This window comes from Taeniopygia guttata, chromosome 1 (assembly GCF_048771995.1).
Source record: "Taeniopygia guttata chromosome 1, bTaeGut7.mat, whole genome shotgun sequence".
Taxonomy (NCBI): domain Eukaryota; kingdom Metazoa; phylum Chordata; class Aves; order Passeriformes; family Estrildidae; genus Taeniopygia; species Taeniopygia guttata.
The window spans coordinates 96299914-96322092 of NC_133024.1; the positions used below are offsets into that span (position 1 = coordinate 96299914).

At 39.4% G+C, this 22179-nt stretch overlaps 1 protein-coding gene across 9 annotated transcripts in view; it reads right to left on the reverse strand.

Moving 5' to 3' along the window:
* The window catches only part of MID1 (midline 1), a 244413-nt gene that overhangs the window by 135015 nt on the left and 87219 nt on the right, over positions 1-22179 (reverse strand). Inside the window, exon 1 of one of the 9 annotated variants that reach the window (XM_072933806.1) lies at positions 11901-12853. The exons of 5 other annotated variants lie outside the window; for them this stretch is intronic. The gene's annotated coding sequence lies outside the window, so the exon portion shown is untranslated. Of the gene's footprint in view, positions 1-6947; positions 11654-11687; positions 12854-22179 lie in introns of those variants that run through there. 3 more of the 9 variants (XM_002186568.7, XM_072933803.1, XM_072933823.1) reach the window with 3 other exon arrangements.

The window sequence follows — 22179 nt, forward strand, 5'->3', positions numbered from 1 at the left end:
CTTACAATTGCAATGAAAACCCCTTTTTAACAGCATCTTATGGTAAAAATTATTCTCAGAACTTTTTACATTGATGCTGCCCCAGAAGTCCAGCTAACAAATTTCAGAAATGAAGATGCCTAAAGTTATTGGTATATTTGACTTTTTAAAGGATTACATGTATCTCTAGTCCTCATGGACAAGGTTTCACCATCTAGTAGAGACCATTTATTTGCACACAGTATATAATGACCTCAAGACTGAAAAAGTCAGAAGCCTTACAGTTTGATGAGAAAACTAAGCCTTATATTTTAGTTGCTTTTTACAGACATTAAAATATCTAGCACCTCAGAATACTCTTATGAATTTTAAAAAGGCACTGCAAAGAAAATCTTGCTAGGAAAAGAGTTTTTCAGAAGATTTATAAAACAAAACTTCATTGATCATCCCATTACACCTTAACACTGCAATGCAAATGTGAAGAACAAGTACCACTGGGAATGGTTCTTTCAAGAACAGAAAGACCAGACTGTTTCAATGGAGATTGTAAGTGTTTAACCCCCTTTGTAAGCCTTCAGAGGTCTTCTTTGTCCTCTTTACCTTTCTGACTTCTACCCTCCTTCTCTTTGTCTCCAAGTTCTTGAAGTGTCTGTACTATTCCTCTCTTTCATTTGTGCTTACCAAGGCAGGTTCTGACTTTGTACCACTGAAAAATCCCATTTTCATCCTCAAGAATTTCAAACAAGATTCATTCTCAATTTATGGATAAAGCCTGCTTCTTCTCCTTTCCTAATGCAGTTCGAAGAAGATAGATGGTTAATCTTTTCCTTTTCTGCAGAGTTCCTCCTGGTCTCCTCTTCTACACAATTGTTTTCCCTCTGTGCCTCTCTAATGTACTTTATATTTGAAGTAATCTAGTCTAGTTTCAGGAATGCATCCCGATATTTTAAATTGTACTTCTCTCAAGAAAAGTAGAGCTGCTTCCCCTGCTATTATGTAGGAATAACACAAAAAGCCAGACCCTTTCTTTCCTTTCTCTTCCCTTTCCTTTACCCCAAGTACCTCCAAAAACAAACATACTTAGATGTTCTTTGGCATAGCACCCACCAATGGCACAAACATCTGCAAAAAGATGTTCAGAAAGGTTAAAAACTATTTTCTATTTTAGGATTTTTCAAGAAAAATTTGCAAATTCAGTTCAGTGTTAGAAAAAATGGGAAGAGAAGGGAAAAATCAGTTTTCTTCTCCTTTGTCGTGGTCAAGCTTCCAGCTTCACACTGATAGAGCCAGGAGTTACACCTCTCTGATGAGGTTAAATGCATATTTGAATAAGGGGAGGGATTGAGACATTTCCTCTCTCTTTCCCCTGCATTTACCTTATAGTTCTGAGAGGTATAATGTTGTTCAGATATCTGGGGAAGGAGCAGGAGGACAAAAAACTGGGGACAGAGAAGTGAGAAGCCAGTAACAGAAAACCTAGAGCAGTGTCAGGGAGCGGGGGCAGCAAGGCTCAATACAAAGAGCTAAAAAAAAAAAAAATCACTGGACTAAGAAAATGTACTGGAATTAGTCTGAAAACTCAAGGGAATGTTAGGCAAAAAATCAGCACCATTGGTTATTAGTCTCTTCTGGTGCATACCTACATCATCAGCTCAAGACAAATGGGGAAATAAAGTGCATTTCTCCATAAACCTGTTTTCTCCAGTAACAGTTTCCAGATTTTCAAGACCAAAATGACACAATCTGTCTTCCTAAAGCTAACTCTTTTACAATATTTAGAGGTATAAAATTATAGAAACACACAATAGAAAACAGCATGGAAATAGACAAATTAGACAAAATCCATGATCTAATGCCCCAGGATTTCTGGTCCAGAAAGACAGATGATCCTTGAGAAATAACTAAAGCCCTTTGTGAACAATCATACAATAAGATGAATTTAAACAGAGAAGATCTGGGGGCTTGTTTTTGTTTTTTTATGTTGGCCAGGAAGTCCCTCTTGGAGACTGTAGAGTAACTTTATCAACTAAGCCATAATGAAAGCTTAAACAAAAATAAATGTGATGTTCTGTACTGGGAAAGAAGTAATCCCAAGAAGCAGCACAAGCCCAGACTGATGGGCTGGAGCAGGAGTTCTGCTGAAGGGGATCTGGGGGCAGTGGCAGGCAGTGGAGCCAGCAGCATGTCCCCACAGAGAAGGTGGCCAGCAGCCTCCTGGGCTGCCCCAGAAAGAGCAGTCAATAACCCAAGAAATGTGGCTATTTCACTCTACTTACAAGGTCGCACCTGGAATACTGTGATCACTTGTGGTCCCTCAGCTGGAGAATTTGAGAAGGGTCCAGCAGAGGCCACTGGGATTATTGGGGTGCTGTAGCACTTGACATGAAGATAGGTTAAAGGAAACAGGTTTACTCTGACTGGAGAACAGAAGGTTCCAAGGAGATCTAATCACACTAATTGAATATCTATAAAGTTAGTTATAGAGGAAATGGAGCTACTCTCTAGACAAGGATACCTGCTGACAGAACAAGAGGCTATGGGCATGAAGTGCTGCAAGAAATTCAGAAATTCTGTTTGGATTGAAGGGGAAGAAAAGAAAAAAGAAGATTGGAAGAGGCTGCCAGGAATGCAGTGGACTCTCTTGCGCTGGAAATTCTCAACATTTTTTGAGGAAATTGCTGTAGCAACCTGTGCTGAAGAGAAGGTTGGGCCAGATAATCTCCAGAGTACAGTGAGAACTTTCCTTGAATCCCTGCACAGTTTTTCTACCTATGTGAATCATCTTGTCAGCCCACAATCATCATCTTCCTCATGCATGAAGCTTTTACTACTCTGGAGATACACAATATTCACTTCCAGTCATTGCTAATCCTTCATAAGCATTTTACACTTTAGTGCCATTTAAAAGAAGGAGGCACATAGGAGGCAATAGCAGACTCCTACCCTGATAATTTCTTTTGCAGTGAAGACATTCAAGGAGAGTTAAATTGCAGGAGGATATTTTAACCTTCAGTAATAAGGCTTAATTAGGGATCAAGAGCAAATGTTATAGCAAAGAAGAGGCACCTCTGAACACACATTCATATTGGGCTTTTGTTCCCAATTAACCTGGTTAAAAAGGGATGTAAGATCATTTGCATCTGAAGTATGCTCAAAGAATTCAGATAGCTATTACAATTTTTAATTTTACTTGAGCTGAGAATTCTGAATAAGCAGGACCTTTTGAAGATTAGATGTATTTGTGCAGAAATGGTGAAGAACTTGTATGGGTTTTACTTAGCTCATTTTGATGCTGAAAGGAAAAAGCTTATGCTGAAACTCAAGAATAAATTTCTTATTATTCAAGAAAATAGGAATTTTAAAAATTGTAAAAAGAATGGGAAATAAAACCTGTTTTTTGTTCTCACACTACCACCTGATCTGTTCAGCATTTTTCACAAAACATGTATTTGAATAACTACAATAAAAGACTATTTTGAATGGGGGATCTTCCTGACCTCTCCAATAACACTGACTTCAGCAGAAGCAAAATCACGCTTCAGAGCTACCCATTTTGGACCAAGAAATGTTAAGAAGCAAAAGGGGCAACCTTGCGATACCTTACATTTGTTAAACACAGTAAGAGGCATAGCTGTGAGAAAATAGGTAAAGCTAAGGAACAGACTGAGCTTTCCTTTGCTAACATTTACCAAAATACTGTAACAGCAAATTTTTTCCATTACAGCAAAGAACTGTGACATCTAATCTTCTGGTTGTTCTCTGATGTACCACAACTTGAGCCCTGGCAAATGTCTTACAAGACCAGATGGCAGCAGAAGGAAAAACCAACATGACCATAAATATGAAGGAAAGGGCTTGTGATTTTGATGAAGACTAAAAAAAACCACCCCATTTTCCCCAAGAGAAATATTGAGGACTTTGAATGAGACCTTACTTTTCAGGGAAGAATATGGTGTGGTTCATTTAAGCCACTCTATTTTACATAAGCATCTGGGTAAAGTTAAAAATGCAGGGTCTTAGCAATTAAAAACCTCTCTGGAAAAGGTGTGCATGGTTATATATGTTAGCACAGTCATTTTATATTCATGAACTTTACTGAGTTTTAAATACAAAAGGGACAAGATGCTTTTCAGAATTTGTAGTTATAATTTTGCTGTGACTAAATTTACTCCTTTTTATTACACAGAGGACATATATGAAAGGGAAGCTGGTTTCAGGAGGTTTTTGTTTTGTATCAGTTCTTCCCATATCTCTAGAATTAGCCTGAAGGATCCTTTTAGAGAGCAAGTAAATATATAAAATATTAGGACAACACTGCAATGCAAAAAGGATGTTAAATTGCTCGTCCAAGGAGATGACATAATAAATACTGACATAATTTCCAAGCAGCAAAGCAAAACTAGGTCAAATCACATTGACCTATCTAACATAATAAGCCCTTTTTTTTCAGATTTTTACAATGTAGACTGTGTCTCCAGGCATTAATGTCCCCTGTTATCAATGTATAGCGTTGTCACTCTGTTTTAATGTCTTATCACCATGTTGTGTTAATTAGACCAAAACAATACAGTGCACTTTTGAACTGCTTAAATGCCAGCCTGAAATCTCTGTCTAAGCTATAATTCTGAGGTTTCCCAGTTGGAAATGAAGTCATTAATCATCTACCTGTTTCAATAGGTGCTGGTGGGATAGTGCAAATTTTGACCTGTACTTTACCTAAGTTGTCCAAAACAAGCTCCACGTAGCTGACACCTCTCAATGAGGAAATGCTTGCTAATATCAATGGCATTTGATACAAGGCACAAGCAAAGAACACACATCTCTCAAATATCACATCAACAAACCTGGTCTGTGCTTGTCAATGTGTCCCTGCCCAAGAGCTTTATCCACATGCACTTCCCAGAAAGAACCAGTCCTTTTCCTCACTCAGAGCAGCCTTCCCTTCCCCTATTCTTGCTGTTCCTCTGCACATCACATTTACAACACGTGTATTTTCAGTGAGATTATTTACAGAGGTGTGTAGGCTTCTGCTCACAACCTCTTGCAATTCCAACAAGAGCAGAAACACAAGTAGTAAGAGAGAGATCTGTCTGTATCCCTGCATCCAAAGCTGAGGTGGAACCAGAGACTGGGCTGAGGGCTTGAGATCTCACTGCCCAGGGAGATGGAGCTGGTTCCAAAGGAGGAAAAAAGCAGAAGCAGAGCTTGGTGGTCCACAAAGGAGAAGTTGTCAATAGAGCGAGTGTACATCTTCCATGTAAAATACATACAGATGTTGCAATAAGGGCATAATATTAGGTACAATCCAATGATAAAACCAAAAGCCATTCCAAAACTTCTGAAGCTTGCTTGATGATGAAGAGTTCCTTGAAACTGGGATGCTGGCTGTTTTTATGATGGAGTGGCTAGATTTGACAACTCCAGTTCTAAATATGAATGTATGAAAAGGTGTTTCTTCCTTTTTTTTCCCCCAATGTCTCAAATTACCTCTCAGGAAAAAAAAAATCCCCAAACTAATACACAAAACAAGACAAATGAAAAAAACAAACAAACAAAAAAAAAACCCAAAACAACAACAGCCAAACTAAAAAAAAATCCTACCCTAAACAAATACCCAAAGCCAAAACAAAATAAAAACTGAAAGGGATCGTGTTTCCATATGGAATAACTACTAAAAAATAGAATTTTTGAGAACAATTTTGCCATAAAATAATAATTTCTCAGTATTTTTTGAAAGAAAACATCAGTCTCAGCTAGTGCCTCAAATAAAGTTAAAAATTAAAAAAGGGGAGATCCCAGAGATGGTGTGGAGGGGGAGGGAGGGTCTCATCTAAGCAAGCTGTGGCTTCACCAGAGTCTGCAAAGTGCATCAGCTTGCCAGAACCACAAATCACAGATCAGTCTGCCCTACCACTCTGGTGTGTGTGTTGGGAGGGGGTTCTCTCCAAGCTCCTGCTGCAGTTGTTCCTTAATTAAATACCTGCAGACCCAAAGAGATGAGTCAATGCCATTAGTCCTGGGCACCTGCTCACACACTGGGGCCCCACAGGTGCACAGGACAGCCTGGGTGAAGAGTGATGGGAAGATGTTGCTGCCACCAAAGGCATGAGAAATATGTTTGCCTTCCTGACACAAAATGTGGAGCAACTGTCATAGCGTGTCACCAGCTCCTTTCTGGGGGCGTAAAATGTTCCTCCATAAATACTTTCCTTAAAGACTATCCCACGACAAAAAAAAAAAAAAATAATCCTAATTTCCTGTCCTTTTATTCCTTTTACAGGAATAAAAGCCTGTAATTTCTTTTTTTGTTTTACTATCTTAAATTGTTCTTGCACCCAGTTATCTCAACACTTATTTAATCAACAAAGTTGATAAAACTTTTTGGGCCAAACAAACATTGCCTCTTTGACAGCTTTTTTCTCCTCCCACATCCCCCGGGAAGATATAAATACTACTGATAAAAAAACATGACATGACAGCAAATGGGAAAGAATTTTAAATAATTAAGAACTATTTTTACTGTTTAGAAAAGAGATCAAAATCAGCTTCCTACCCTTTAGCGCTTTTCCCAACTTTCAGACAGGCTGGATTCTGCACTGCAAGTCAGGGATCTCAGGGATATGCAGTAATTCCTTACAGCTTGCTAAAGCATTACGAGCTCTAAGCTGCATGACTGTAATAAAGACTTTGAACCAAAAAGAGGCTAAAGAATGAAATACCCTATGAAGTCTGAAATTTAGTTCAAACAAACTCCAGCACACATCCAAAAGGCAATTAATACAGCTGTGTGTGAATACTGGTCTGCTCCTTTCTCTCTGCCCAGTCTTCACCCACAGACAAATCAAACAGTTTCTCCAAATGCTGAAGTATTTTCTGAGCTTCAGCAGATTCCCTGAGCATTTACCACCGCAAGCTCCTTTTTCCCAGCATTTCATTTTCCTTGAGCCCAGGCTCCAGCAGACCCTTACCTCTCGTGCTACTCTGCGGAGGGACTCTGAGGTCTGACAACTTTTGGCAGTGCTCAGAAGCTGCTGAATCCCCCCTGTGGCACTGCCGCCTTCCCTGTCCCTTGCCAGCGGGAAGGGACCACTGAGACCAGCAGCCCTGGGAAGCCGGCAGCCAGCGCAGCAGAGGCTGGGCAGGCCGGAGGGAGGGAGCTGCAGACAGACCTCATCAAAGGTAGGAGGCCTAGTGGGGCTCATGGAGACAGAGATACACATCTAAATAATTCAGGCACTAATAAAAGCTTTAGGTTGGGCTCTGTTCAAGATGTGAAACAAAGCTGAATTTTGATGTATTTCAGGCTTCCATCAATGCAGAAGGTGGTGTTACTTAATAACCTGACACTGAAAAACCAACATTATTTTAAAAGTATTCCACATAAAGTTAATGAGGAAAGTGGCTATGGAGATGTATATTTATAACTTTAGGTTGAAATTCTATCTTGGGAAGATTTTGAGAGCTTCAAGTCTGACCTCTACAGGTAGGCTGCTGAAATAGGAACAGGATCTTGGGATGGCAAATTGTACACTAAATTTTTACAAATCAGGGAAAGGTAATGGATCAGATGCACTACTTAACATCAAATTACCATCAGTTCCTGCTGAAACCATATTTTAAAAACACAACTATTTGTATCACCATCTATGGGAATTTGGCTCCCACAAATGCTTCTTTTGCAAACTGCAGACAGTGCAGCACCACAAGAAAAAGCTCATCCAACATGAATATTTTTACATTCGAAAGTGTAAATGGGTTATGCTCTGCTTTTTATTATCCCTCCCCCTTCCTCTCCAATCTTCCACACAATCTACTCTTGCAGAGCTACAGAAACAAGCTTTACTTTGGAACTGATAACATTCATTTGCATTTTGCAAAACTGATGTTTTTAAATGCTCTGATTGGTGCCACCTTTTTCTAATCAGAACCAACCACTCTAACAAACTAGCCTTTGTCAGGGGATCCCATCCCCTCTGTTCCCACCAACCTACAGCACATGTTGCTATAGCTACCCTGCATGTCTATTTACCACACAAGTGATCAAAGGGAGCAGACAACGCACATACCCACACGCACAAAAAATCCTCACCAGGCTTCCTACCCAGCAATATCCAGCCACTAATTAACTGATACACTCCCAGCCTGCAGACTCTGTACACCTGTTTTCTTTATTCTGCATGGTACATACAAAAAAGGGCAGCATTCTTTAAGATGCTCTACAAGCGAAACAAACAAAACATCCCAGGATGAGTTCTATAAGATAAGGCAAAGGATTACAGAACTTCAGGATAAAAATACAACTTTTCTACAGAAGAACGCATTAGGAATTTTAAAAGGTATGCAAAAGAAAATAGGAAATAAGAAACACATGCTAAGAACTTAAACAGCTGAAAGGAAAGGGGGGTGATTTTGAATTTTGCATATGTTTTGCACTGAAATTGTATACAGCCTTTGTTCACTTGGTGAATTATTTGCACACTAAAAGCCATATGACTGCAGACACGATAAGTAATTGTAATGGTTTTATGTAGAAACACAGTTTTTCATTTTTAGGTGGCCTGTCAGTTAACAGTTTTTCAGTTGAACCTCTTTATGTGACAAAGGGCTCAAGACTCAAGACTGCCTCGATCAAAGTCAATGGTACTTCAATAGGAAGAGGCCAACATAAGGAGCTGCATTTTTTTGTCAATGACACTCCTGCAAGCTACACTTCAGGGATACATTGTGGTTGAAAGGGGATGAAAATGAAGTATTAAAATTCATCAAACATTTGATTTTCTGTGAAGTAGGCTTAGGAAACAAAACAGAACCCACAGTGCCCTCTCCAGTTCTGCAGCAATCTCAGGGAATCCAGCCTCATAACTGTGTCCAGCCTCACAAAAACTCCACCTTCATGAAGGCTAAGCATCCCTTTAGGAGTTTCCATCACTTGCAAATTTCCTTACTTTATAAATAACAAAATGAACTCAGTACACTACAAAGAAAAAAAAAAGTTACTTGCAAAGGCTTTTTTCTTGCCTGTTAGTTCTTTTTTATTTTTTTTTGCAACTATGTAAGATACCTAGTCTTACAGCACACTAGCACACACAGAAGGGTACATTTCCTGTGGATGTTTAAACTTTTACTGGTACATTGTGATCAGCATTGTTTCCCAGATAGGAGAGAAATGTTCCTTTTTTATTGTTGGAACTTATTTGTGAGGTTATTATATGAGACAGGAAGAAGACATCTCTTGCTGAGGTTTTCAATGATCAGCTAAAAGTGACTGCTTCTTTATACTCTCTCATTTACAAACCTCAGCTCAGTATTTACACCAGCCCCTGTGACCTGCTGGAGACTACTGGACTGTCACAATAGTAAAGTAGGTTGAGTCTTATCAGCAGGCTGCATATTACATTTCTACAGTAATTCCACCACTTCTATTGGGGAAATTAGTGAATTTTTCTTTCTATGTGCTATTTTTCAGTAGCTGTGGTTTGCCCTTGGATCAGATCAGTCATCAGCATAGTACATGGTTTCGTTCCAACACCCGCAGTACATTGCCATATGCCTATACCCTTGATGGTTAACTCTGAAAGACCAAACTGAGCTTTAGGTCCTACCTAGAGCCTCTCAAAGCACTCCCAAAGCCTTTGAAGAGGAAGGAGTTAACCCACTCCCTCCCAGCTGGTGTAAGGATAAGGAAAGGATTACCAAGGAAAGGCAGAGAAAGCAACAGGACAGGTAGGGAGAGATGATTTTATAAGGTGGAAGAGAAGGTAAAAAAAGAGCTCTCTTGTGCTCTGAATAGGAAGGCCATGGAAAAGTCACCTTCTGCATATAACTTTTCCTTAACAATTTCCAACTAGAAGCAGGAATGAGGGCTCCAGCTTCACATGACTTGCCTGCTGCAATGGATTTCCTAAACACTTTATACATTTACTTCTGTCCATCACAACCTTCACTTCCCGCTGAAACAGGAGTCCTGCTGACAGGGACTGATGTACACAGGTAGCTCAGCGCCACCCTGACATCCAGCTCCCTGGATTTTGTCCCTCGGGCCCTAGCAGTGCCCGCAGAATTTCCCTGCCAGACTGAAAATATTTGTGCACAGCAAACCAGCGGAACCCGGAGAAATGCCCCCGAGCTGTTCCCTCGGCACGGGAGAGATCCCGCACTCGGAGGCAGGTGTTCGCACAAACGCGCCCCCCGGGACGGGCCGGGCCCGGCAAGAACCAGCCCGCCTGTGCCTGCACCTCTCTTTGGGATGGAATGTCTCCCCCATCCCTCCTCCTCTTCTGGAGGGTAAGTGTGCGCATTAGCATTCTCCCTCCGCCCCCATTCTCTATTAGACTTATTTGCCTTGCTCCTTTAACCCACCACTTATGAATCTTCATTATCCCTGAAGCCTATTCTTTAGGTAGAAATATTTCAGGAGAGTAAAGTGCACGTTTCAGAGAGCATTTTACACTTCATTATTGCCGTCCTGTAACATTTCTGCTTCTTTTGCACTCCTCGTTGGTAACCCCCTGTGCCAAAGTACCCTCTTGTGGTGATAATGATTTTTGATGACTACGTGCATCCAGCTGACCAGCTTGGTATATCAAATGCCCTTCATCGTGCTTTGCAAGGACAAGAATTTCTCTCTCTTTAAAGAGTTATAAAATGTGATTTTGCTAGTGGGAACAAGAAATAGCTTTCTTCTTCCTATCACCTATATTTCCTCTTTCTCCACCCTTCCTCACCTCCTGTAACTTAGAGAAAACTGGCAAGGAAGCTGGGATTTTCCACCATGGCTTCAGAAAGCAAGTGTAAAACAAATGTTCCATTTGCACTACAGGTGCAAAACCCTCACACATGCATTTCCTGCACATGTACTATAAAAGTCCCCCTGAGAACTGAATGAATGACACCCACACAGAAAACCTAGATAACTTCTAATTACCTCATTTTAACCTACTGCCTACCCAAAAAAATAACTTATTATGAGCAAGTTTAGGAAGTGGACTGGCTTTTTAAACTGGGATCTTTGATTCAGTCTTAAGATACAGCCAGTTCTTCCCCCCAAAAACTCTTGTAAGTGTACATTGTTGCTGTAAAACTATGAAAAACGAGAACCAAGAACATTTTGTTACTGCGCTCTATAACAGTGAGAATGAAAATAAAAGCTCCTTTTGTCTCCTCAGGTGAATAGAAGTCTTTAAAAAATACCTAATTTGAATAATCTTAGAAAAAAATCCCTAGAAAACCCATTTTAAAGTACTTTTGGAAGCTGCAAGACAGCTTGAAACTACTACGTTTTAAAACAATCAGAAGATTAAAGCACTGGCAGGCAAAGAACTCATGCAGAGCTGTTTAATAAATTATCCTTGGGCTGAATTATTGGCATATTTAGGCTTACAACACAGCAAGTTCTTTCCTTTCTCATGTCACAAACAGGGCTGCGAGACAGCCTACACAATGCACTTAAGCCATGGCAAACTGGAATTAATTTACATAGCTCGCAAACCGCTTCCATGCTCCCTGCGAATCCAAAACTACCAGGACTTGAATGGCATCTCTGCCTACCGGGAGAATCGGCGAGGGGAGGGGGGAAGATTTTTTTTTTTTTTTCCCACCCGGAAACTTACAATTATAAGAAGAAAATAAAGAGGGGGGTAAAAAAGCAGCGGAGAGCGGCAGGGGCTGGGAGCGGCAGCAGCCGGAGCCGGCGGGCAGTGGCTCCTTACCTGCCTCATGGTGAGATTCCCATCATCCATCCAGCCGGCCGGGGGCTGCTCACTCCGCGCTGCTGTCGGCAGGGCGCAAATCCATCAAGTTTCCCACCGTAAGCAAGTTTCCCTCCCTCCTCTTTCCTGTCTGTTATTCCCCCCCCACACACACACACTCCCTTTTTATTCTTTGCTAGGGGGGAGCCCTAAGACAATGTCAAGTTTCCCAACCTTCTTTGCCCAGCCTATGAAAAGTCGGGAGCGGGGAGGCAACTGTCCGCCAGGCTCTGATTTCAAACCCAGCCCAGGCATGGAGCAGTTGGCTGTGGAACAGCCTCGCCAATCAGGGGGAAGGGGAGGGCGGCAGAGCGCATAAAGGCTGCAGCCTACACGCGGATTAGGAAAGCTTTCAGGGATTTAAAAGACTGAAAGCAGCTGGAAACAGTGTCTAGGGCTACAAAGAGGGAAGTCAATTTGCGGTGTAAGAGATTATTCCCATTCTCATGTAACTGCTCTGGGTCTGCTCGAAGCTTAGCAGGCTCCCAGGACTTGGGCAAGGATATGTAAATGCCCAGCTGAAATTGCTGCAACATCAGAGCGATGCAGGAACGCTCGACAGCCGCCCGGTAAAGTGGCAATATCCCGTCTCCAGAAGCACCGATTTCCTCATGTCAGATTAGAAGGAAAATTACATAATGACAAGAGCAGGAAGTAAAATTCCGTTTGCCATTAACATTAAGGGCAAGTGCCTTTCTGTTGGAAGAAACAAAAATATATGTATGGATCTGTAGGCTATGGAAATGTTTTGTTGCAAAGTTTTGTTTGTTTCAGTAGAAAACCTTTAATCATCCCTAGCCTCAGTTCATTGTCTGCTTTCCCTTCTTTAGGGGAAGGTGTTTTCCTCATTCCTAAAGCAGTTTTTCATGCAAGATAACACTGGACTCGAAATGCAACTTCAAAGAAAAAAAAATATTGTTGTTGTGTTGTGTTTTGTTTTGTTTTTTTAACTAGATAAGCTGCTATCTGCTGCCCCTCGGTGGCTTTCATTACAATCAACAAAGAAAATACAAAATCAAAAATCTCAAGTCTGAAGTGCTGCTGTTGTTCGAGTTACACCTTTGATAAAATTATAGAATTGTTTGGGTTGGAAGAGACTTTGAAGAAAATTTAGTTCCAAATTTCTTGATTAAAAAAAAAAAAGTAAAAGGCAGAGAAGTGCAAGCCTGCAAATTGATACCAGCCAATCTTCTCCAAAGTGGAGAAGGCTTCTAACTTAATATCAGTTCAGAAGCCTATTAGTCATTCTGTTCCACTCTTAATGGAAATCTGTCTTTTGATCTTAGGGAACAATCAGGCAAATCTGATGCCTGAAGTAAAGTCCCAGTATCATGAATTTGCTTCTTCAATTAAAAAATTAATCACTACCCATAAAAACCCTTAGCAGTACAAGCAATCTTATTGAGTTACAGGGAAAAAAAGCTACAATGATATGTTTCCAGGATTTTAATTATAAGCTTCCAAAAATAGATTTCCTTTTAACTTATGATAAGCTCCAGCAGTGGGTATGTCACAGGGAAAGAAAGAAAAGATCTGAAATAGGTATTTATTTGTTTTTCCATTTAAAGACAATAATTATTTTTCTCACAACTGCTGCAAAGAAAGGAGCTTGCATAATATTGGCACTGTCTAGATCAGAAGCATGGCATGGATGGAGAGAAAACTTGACTGAAAGTCCACTACTGGAATTTATCCAGGTCCAACTTTACTCTTGCCTGGTCTGTGTCCTCAGAAGGATCCTGTACATTATATGCTTTAATGTACAACACCAACCATCTCCAGGGATGAATTTAACATGCTGCATGAGGGTAAGACCAACCACTCTCTCTAGCCAATGTGGAGACAAGTGAGTGATGCCCCAGTGATGGTCTAATAGTGCCCACTTGCACAACAGCTTGAAGCAGCTGCAATGCAGAGGGTGGGATGAATTAAGAGCACTTAACAGGAATGCTTGTCCTCTGTTCCCCAAGCATAGTTTGGGGACATGTGTCACTTGAAATGAGTATGTGGTATATGAAGACCTTTTACTACTTTAAATCTGTGAGTATCCTCTCCTAGATGCATTCAAAGGAAACATAAATGTACTTTTTCAAATTAGTTAGAACATTAGGCATAAACTACCCTGGTGAAGAGGATGTAGTAAAAAGATTAGAACTTACACAATTAGTAAGAATTATAAAGGAGTCACATAAAACCCCTATATTTGATTTCAGGGTTTTAAGAAGGAGATTATTAGGACAGCTTCAGAGTTTCACATGGGAACAGGGCAAAAGTTTCTGTAAGAAAACATTATAAAGGTAAAACAGTTGTCTAACTTTTCTGGAAATGCAAATACCTTTTCACATACAACATGCACAACTTACAGAACTGGATGGGTACTTCATTCTACTGAAAACCCAGAAGAATGTGGCATCAAAAATGAGTGGATTGTATATAGGATGAAAACTGATTTCTAGTATTAACAAAAAAATGAAACCATTAAAATAGATGACCTATGTTCAGGGTAGGGTGTGGACTATTTTTTTTTAAATCCAGAGTCACAGAGCTCCTATTCTATTTATGATGTTCACTTTCCACCTTTGAGGAATGTACTTTGTGATTAACCCAACTCAGTTGCTGGAGTTATGTGGTGCAATACCATTTTTGTTCCATTCCAAGATAAGTCTGCACTGGCTGCAGGGGGTGCAAGGGTATTATCACACGTACTGGATTCAGGAAACTACATCCTGCACTTCACTTCCTAGAGTGTTCTGAGTAGCACAAGGCGGAAAGAGAGGATCTATAGCTGTAAGTGGTTTTGAGGGTAGTCAGCATCCAAAGCCACAGATGAACAGCTAGGTGTAAGGAAGAGGAATTGCTGTCTGGGATGCAAGAAGACATGTGCTAGTTTTTACACCTTCCTCTGAAAATCAGCTTTCCTGTCTATAACCCAAGTGTATGCGTGTGCATGAGAAAGCCCCATGGTGCTTGGGGAAGTTAAAGATTCTATCCCTGATAGAGGAAACTTTTACAGTCTGTTCAGTGGAACCAGTGGAGGTATGAGCAGCCAGAGGAGCTGATGCCAGGTATAAGTTCAGACATCACTGGGAGCAAAGACCTGCATAAGCCACACCAAAGTCATGGTAGGGACTGCATTAGTTTTAAGGGATTCTTATTTAATTAGTCCACGTTATAAGTAAAATGACTACAAGCACATCAAACCACTGGCAGTTTTATGTTATGTGAACACTGGCTATCAACAGGAATGGTCACATATCCCTCTTGTCAAAACCCTTGGAGTTATTATGAGTGACACCAGCAGAAACACAAATACTGAAGTAGCTCTGACCTTGCTGCTCACTGTGGATGTCTGCCAAAGTCCTTATCACACACCAAGCACCCCCCAGACACAAAGGGCAGACTCACAAGCGCTCCATCCAGCCTCAGGTCTCAAGCATTATGTTGTCCCCTTCACCAAAGCAAAGTCAAGGCAGGATAGCTTTAGCTGGGCTTCCATTATTGGCAGCATTGGTCAGGAAGATCTTCAGTGTGGTTCATGCTGTTCTGCTCTTGACTTGGTAAAAGCAGGTAGCAGGCAATCCTGAGAACTCAGGCTGTTGGGTTCTAACTAAAAATCCTCGCTCCTATTGCTACTTAAGACAAAGATATAATGTTAGAATGTGTCATGAGCCAGTCTATGTAGTCAAAAGAGAGTTCCTATAAATGTGCAGAAAACCTCATCACTGTGCAATATCAGTTACAAATTGTACATTTTGTAAAAATATCACACATTTTTTACATAGACATAATAAATTAGGTGTTGAGTGTTCTTTGTCAGCACATTAACTATTTCTAAAATGTTCATCTAAACTTAGAGGGATGAGGCTTAATTCAGTGCTTATTAATACAGTGTGAAGTTTTGAAGGTTTTAAGTTGTGACATGGCAAAGACAAAAACCTTGATTCCAAAAATTTACCACTTTTTCAGAATCTGAAACTTTTGATTACTGATTTTATTAACGAAACCTTCCTTATCTCCTTTATTGATTCTAATAAATTACCAAGCACAGGAATTATTCTGAACTGGGATCAAATGCAGCCTGATGTGGGATCACTCAGTTGCTGGAGTTTTTTTGGTGTAATACAGTTTATGTATACAGCCCAGACCAAGATAAGTCAGCATCAGCTGCAGGGGGAGTACAGAACAGGAAGTGGCAAAAATTACTTTCTCTCATTAGCTGAATTCCAGCTGCCATGGAAATCCTCCTGGGCCCAGAGAATTTAATATACGATAAAGACAGAGAACCACTCCATTTCTTTTACTGAGCTGCGCCAAACAAAGACAGAACAGATCTCAGGATCTGATTATATGGTAGGAGTGAAAGAGTTGCAGCTGAGAAAAATATGACCCAGCATATAGGTTATAAAGAAACAATCCTAGTTTGAAAATTAGAATCTTCAGGTACAAAGTCAATCATAAATATATTGCCTTTAATTTGCAGTATAGACAACCAAGACATGCTTTTCAGAATAAGACAAGCAGCTAGACTGCTGCACTTTGAGAGAAAAATGTAATATCCACACCCAAAATATTGGCATTGAAATTAATTCTAACTTGCTTTTATAGTCCCTCACCTGGCAGTTTTAAATTGGCACCTGCAGGAAGAGCAGGATGTCCAGAATACAAAATACTTCTTAATAATCCCATATCACACCAGAATACTTAACTCAAGGCAACACTGGCTTCCTTCTCCATAACTTATGCAACCTGTGTAATCCTCAACTCAAGCAGACAAAAAGGTGGTAAAACAATGATCCATCTGCACTTGCTTTAAGGACTACACAGACTAGACTTTTTGATTAAGACTTTTTAATCAAAAGACTAATATCTGCTGGATTTCATTTTACTACATCTGCTATGAAGCAGATACTTGATCTGCTAGGCTGAACAAGCTGGTGCACAGTCATGTGTAATAAATTAGTGATCCGAAGATTCTGATAGTCTATTCTAAAATTCTGTGGAAGTATAGTAAGCTAAAAAGACCAACAAAGAAGGATGCTATAAGGGTTCAGAGTTTCTAAAACATCTGTTTTCTAGTATATATAAATGCTGAATTAAATGGAAATCATAATTAATTTACCACTGTTTCTCCATTTGATTTCCTAGGATTTTACAATTAGTTGCTACTTCAGTGATAATTATACTTCATTGCTCTTAGAAGTAGTAGATAATAGTTAAATTACTACTTTTTTTTTTTTTTTTTTTTTTTTTTTTTTTTTAATATTCCAGTCCTTAGAAGCCTCCATGAAAAAAAGAATTCTAGAGTAAGAAGACAGGAATTTCCTTATGTATCTGTAACCTCTATTAGCATAGAAAAAAAAGAGAGTAACTTTATTTCATTGCATTTTGTACCAACTGCTTATTTAGTGACCAATTGCAAGAGCCAGTAATGAAGTGATTCAAAAAAAGCAAATAAAGATTCAGGCAAACAGCAGAAGTTATAACAAACGTGCCTTCATCAGTCAAACATCAAACAGTATCTGTCAAAATCAATATTTTTCTCCTATTCCAGGAGATATATCCAAACATATGATCACAGAGGTTCAAGGGAGAGTCATCTGACCACAATTTTACTAAAACAAGTTAAAGCCTAAACTGATAAATTGTCACTTGAAGCAAGCAGGCATCTACTCAACTCCCCATTATCTGCGTGTTAGCTGAGATCATCAAACCATACAAATCCTTCTTTTCAAAATAAAAACCCCTAAACCACTGGTTTAGCAAAAAAAGCATGTAACACTCACAATTAAGCCATTCTGCTCTAAAACAGTTTTTCTTCAACCTGCATACAACAGGTTAGACACATTACATGCCATGTACGAGTGTGTCAGAAGTGAGAAATGCTAAGCACTGTCAAGACTATGCCATGTCCAGGAAGGATTATAGAGAAAGTGACTCTATTGCAAAACTTTCTAAAACAGAGAGATGCTGGTGTTTTAACATCTTTTCAAAATCTCAGCTGAGACATGAAAACCTGGGATATGTCTGCATAACTTTTAATTCCTCATATTTCTTGTTCTCCGAAAACATTTGGTATTTCAATGTTTTATTCTATTTCCCTGGAGTGACACTACACAGTTTTGGTCATACAGAGATAAAAAAATTAGCTCAGGTATCTGTTTAAAAATCCCAGAAAGCCAACTGCCAATGAAGGAACAACCAACCAATATTTTACTGACTTCGAATCAGTGTTTCAGTAAAGATCAATGGAGCCAAAGTCGTCTAAAAGCTCAAGTCAGATTAAAGTATTGTTATTTCATTTTTCTAATCATGAAGGTTTGCCAGCAGTCTACACTATCTCATGAAACTTAATTTAATAAGAAGATTACTTTTTGCAGTTGAAATTCCCAAGAATATTTTTTAGGGAATTCTCACTTTTCTCTTTTTTCCCGTGTCCTGGCTACCCATGCCAACCCCCTGCCCCATGGAAAAAGGGCTTCTGTGAAACAGGCAGCCTGTTGGAATGGGGGGTACTAAAGTTACCTGTCAGCTATGCAGCAAGGGGGTCACACGGAAAACTTGTGAAGTGATGTGATTCAGAATCATACCTTAAACAGTGGAAATATGAACTGCAGCCTGAAAATTACTTGTGCCCGGGGTGCAAGGTGTTTAATCTCCTTCACTGGAATTCTCAGACTGAGTATTCAGGCTGTCTTTATGCTGCTGAGGGTAATAAAGGAGAGAACAAATCTATAAATGCTAAAACATATTTGAATATTACTGTAATCAGGGCAGCACAGTCTCTGCCATAAGCAGTATTGAAAGACACAATAAGACTAATCTTTGTAGATGTAACAACAAGTTTCTGGACTAAATCTAAGTATTTAGAATTCAAAAGTGTGTATTAACCAGACAACACAACAATCAGACTACTGAATTTATTTCTAGAAAGTGTGTGCGTCTGTGTATGTGTGCATGTAGACATCCATGAATGTGTACAGAAATATGTTCAAATTCTTCAAGAAATATCCAAGGCATATGCTTGGACTTTCTCAATGAAAAAGAACTGAGTCTTAAAGTATTCTTCCTTATAACTGAACAAAATACTTTCCTACTCAGGATACCAGTGGATTGCAGTGTTGGTGGTGAGATGAAGTTGTAGGGGGTGGGCTGGGGAATGACAGCAAAAACCCTAACCCAAATCCTTAAACTCTGTCCAAGAAAACCGCTTTATACAACTGAGAATTTGCTAACATGTGTGACTCATGATTCTGCTCACAAGCTTCTGAAGTTCACTGGGGTTACCATCAAGGTCAGATTACCTACAAAATATCAGATTACTACACCTTCCCACTGCTTCAGAGAAACCCTTGGTACAGACCATGTAATATACTTATGTGGGAAAGTTAACACCAAAACCATCACATTCCTCTAATTTCTAATGAGAAAAACAGGCAAAGAATTTAGAAGAAAATCAAAAGAACCTCTTATGAGAGGATTTATATTAAGAAATTCAAGGATGTGGGCAGATATCACAAAGCATTAGTCACAGAAGTTAAGTTGGAGACAGCTTCAGAAAGTCTTTGCTTATCACATTAATGTTTTTTCTCACCAGGAGCATTGCTTAAAACCAGCTAAAGAGGGTTCCAGAATGGTGTGTGTATAAATAGGCTCACTGGGACTGCCCTGGGAGGACTGGTCTGGTTGGGTCTCACGCTTCTATCTGTGTAGAGCAGCCCTTTTTTAACTTTTAAATCATTTTCAGATGGTACTTTTATGAGTCCCTGTACCTTGTTCCTTTTACTTACAGGAATATATAGTGTAGGTTTACCAGTCTCCAAAAGAATTTTTACTTCCTTTAGCTCACATTTCCAGAGGTGTCACCTATTCAGTCCTCCCTTTTTGTTAAACAGCACTGACAATAAAAGACAATGACTGCAAAGATAATGTGCTTCTTCAGGTCCAAAGCAAACCACTTTTATAATCTGAACCTTTGAGTCTCATTTTATAAGACGCCCTAGTAAAAAAAACTAAAATAAAAAAAGCAGACTGGTCCATGAAAATTTGTGGATGTGACAGCCTGGTCAGAGAGTGAGAAAACAGAATTCGTTTTCTCACAATGGACTTGTGAGACTTTTTAGGGAGTTGTAGAGAAACAATGACAACTTGTTAGTATAAACAACCTGCAGGTGGTGTTTTCCTACTCTGTTTTTCTGTTCTTCTCAAGGACTGTTTGTAAGAAAAATGTTTTTGTTAATTAGCCAATCAAGTAGAATGTGTTGGACCTAGTTATAAAAGAACTTTTGTATTAAAGCTTCTGTTGTGTGAAAAGCCAGTTTGTGGATTTGTGTCATTTCTTGCTCAGGGTGACAAAAACTATGTTTTCATAGCTGGCAATAAACATTTTCATAAGATACCCAAAAAATCTGAAGTAACCCAAAAAATCTGATTCAGGTAAGACTTTTGAAAAGTGAAGCCCAGCAAAGAAACATAATACTTACTATTAGACATTAGTTTTTGCATCTCTTATTTTCACCAGTTATTATTAGTTTGCATTTATCACTTCAATGCTGAAATTGGCAGATATTGTCCAGTGTCTTACTTCATAAAAACACATGCTTATTTACAGAAGACTCAACCATTATAATCCCTGCCTGCAACATATTCTCCAACATCATTATTTTACACCAAGAGCAGGGTAAAAAAAAAGCACAGAAGTAGTTGTTAGTGCACATCAGCTCAATGATGAAGGTTAATGCATGCCCTCGAAACTATTTCATGCAGATTTTGATCCCTAGGGCCACACTGTCACATATACTCATACTGTCTCTCCTTCTTGTTCAGACATCTCCCTTAGCTGTAATTTCACTGTAATTCACTATGAAACTGCAATGATATGCAAAGGTCCTAACACCCATTTCATAAAGATTTTTCCACATCTCTTGGGCACAAAGAAGGTTCTTTATGTCAATGGGAATGCACAGTGGTGTCCTGAATACCCTGTCATCTTCGTCAATCTGAGTTTTGGTGCTCTCAGAGTCCTATCAACCACCTCAAATTAACAACTAATAACTTGATATTATATGATGCTGCAGAGCAAAATGGGACAGGAAGACCCCTCAGCACGTACAGAGGAGTTAGGTTGAGTTGTACAGCCATGTTGCTCAATTACCAAATCACTTGGCAACAACTGATTTTGCTTTCCTCCTTCTGCATATCTGTTCAGAGTGGAAGCAGATATAGACGGTGCGCTGCACTTCACACTGAAGTGAGAGAGAAAAAAATAATCATACTAAGGATTCAAAAATGAAAGTCTCTCATGATTTAAACACAATTTCCGTATTTCTTTTATCACAGGAACTCATAATTCACTGGGACTACTGGCTTCTCTAAGTATTTAATTGTGTGGGAAAACACAGTACACCACAAAAAAAGGACAAAGCACAGAGTCCTTTGGGAAAAGGTGATGAAACTTAAGCAAGGGAGCTCTCCAGACCATCCCAGCATCCTGAGCCCTAAAGGCTATGGGACACAGAAATAACTCCACAAAAAATTTCACCTGCCATATCTTCATATTAGACCTTAAAAGTGTAAAGCTCTGCCACTTGCAGTTTCAAAGCTGAAAAAGAAGGAAGATCATCTGAAATGCAACATCTAAAACAAGAGAAGCTGTCTCTACAGTCATAAAAATCATTATTGTTACAGCTTTATGAGATTTGAAATCCTGCAAATAACGTAAATGGCACAAATCACAGTCTTTTTAGATTGATAACAAGTGGGGGGATCTGTTCTTTACTTATTTTGGGTGTCTTGCCGCGAGTTCTCACGTTCAATCATTTTGGGAAACTTTTCCCTTTATGTAGGCTTTGTTTGGCCACCACAAACCACTAAAACCTTCATCATACTTAACTGAGGGTGGTTATTATGGGCATTTTGTAGGTGAGCAGTGATGTGTGTCCACCACCCTGCTCCCTCCGGTGACTTCTTGAACCCATTAGTCTTTTGCTTTTGATAAATCAAACTGAGAGATAAAAATAAAGTAGAAGGGCAAGGAGAAATCAGACAGTAGACAGGTGATCTTGAGTCTCAAGCACTTTTATGCACTTGTCTATCAATGTGGCTGCTTCCAAGAGCTAATATCATAAGCATTTTATAAATATTAGCAGGGCATTTGATGCACATTTTGTGGAGATGTTACAGCATCTCAAACAGGTGATAAGGGGTTACTATGGTTACAATATTCCCTGAAGATGAATACTTAATAGGTTCACCAAATACATATTCTTACTTGTTATTTAAAATATTAGTTGCCCAACAGCATTTGCTTATGCACCCCTTTAATTTTTTCATGGACTTTCCACTCCTTATCTATCAAATATACTGGATTTTGATACTGTTTAGAGAAAGTAGAGGTCACTAACCATTTTCCTTAAGAAAAAGGGACAAGTTAGGTAGCTCATTATCTAGCCTGTTT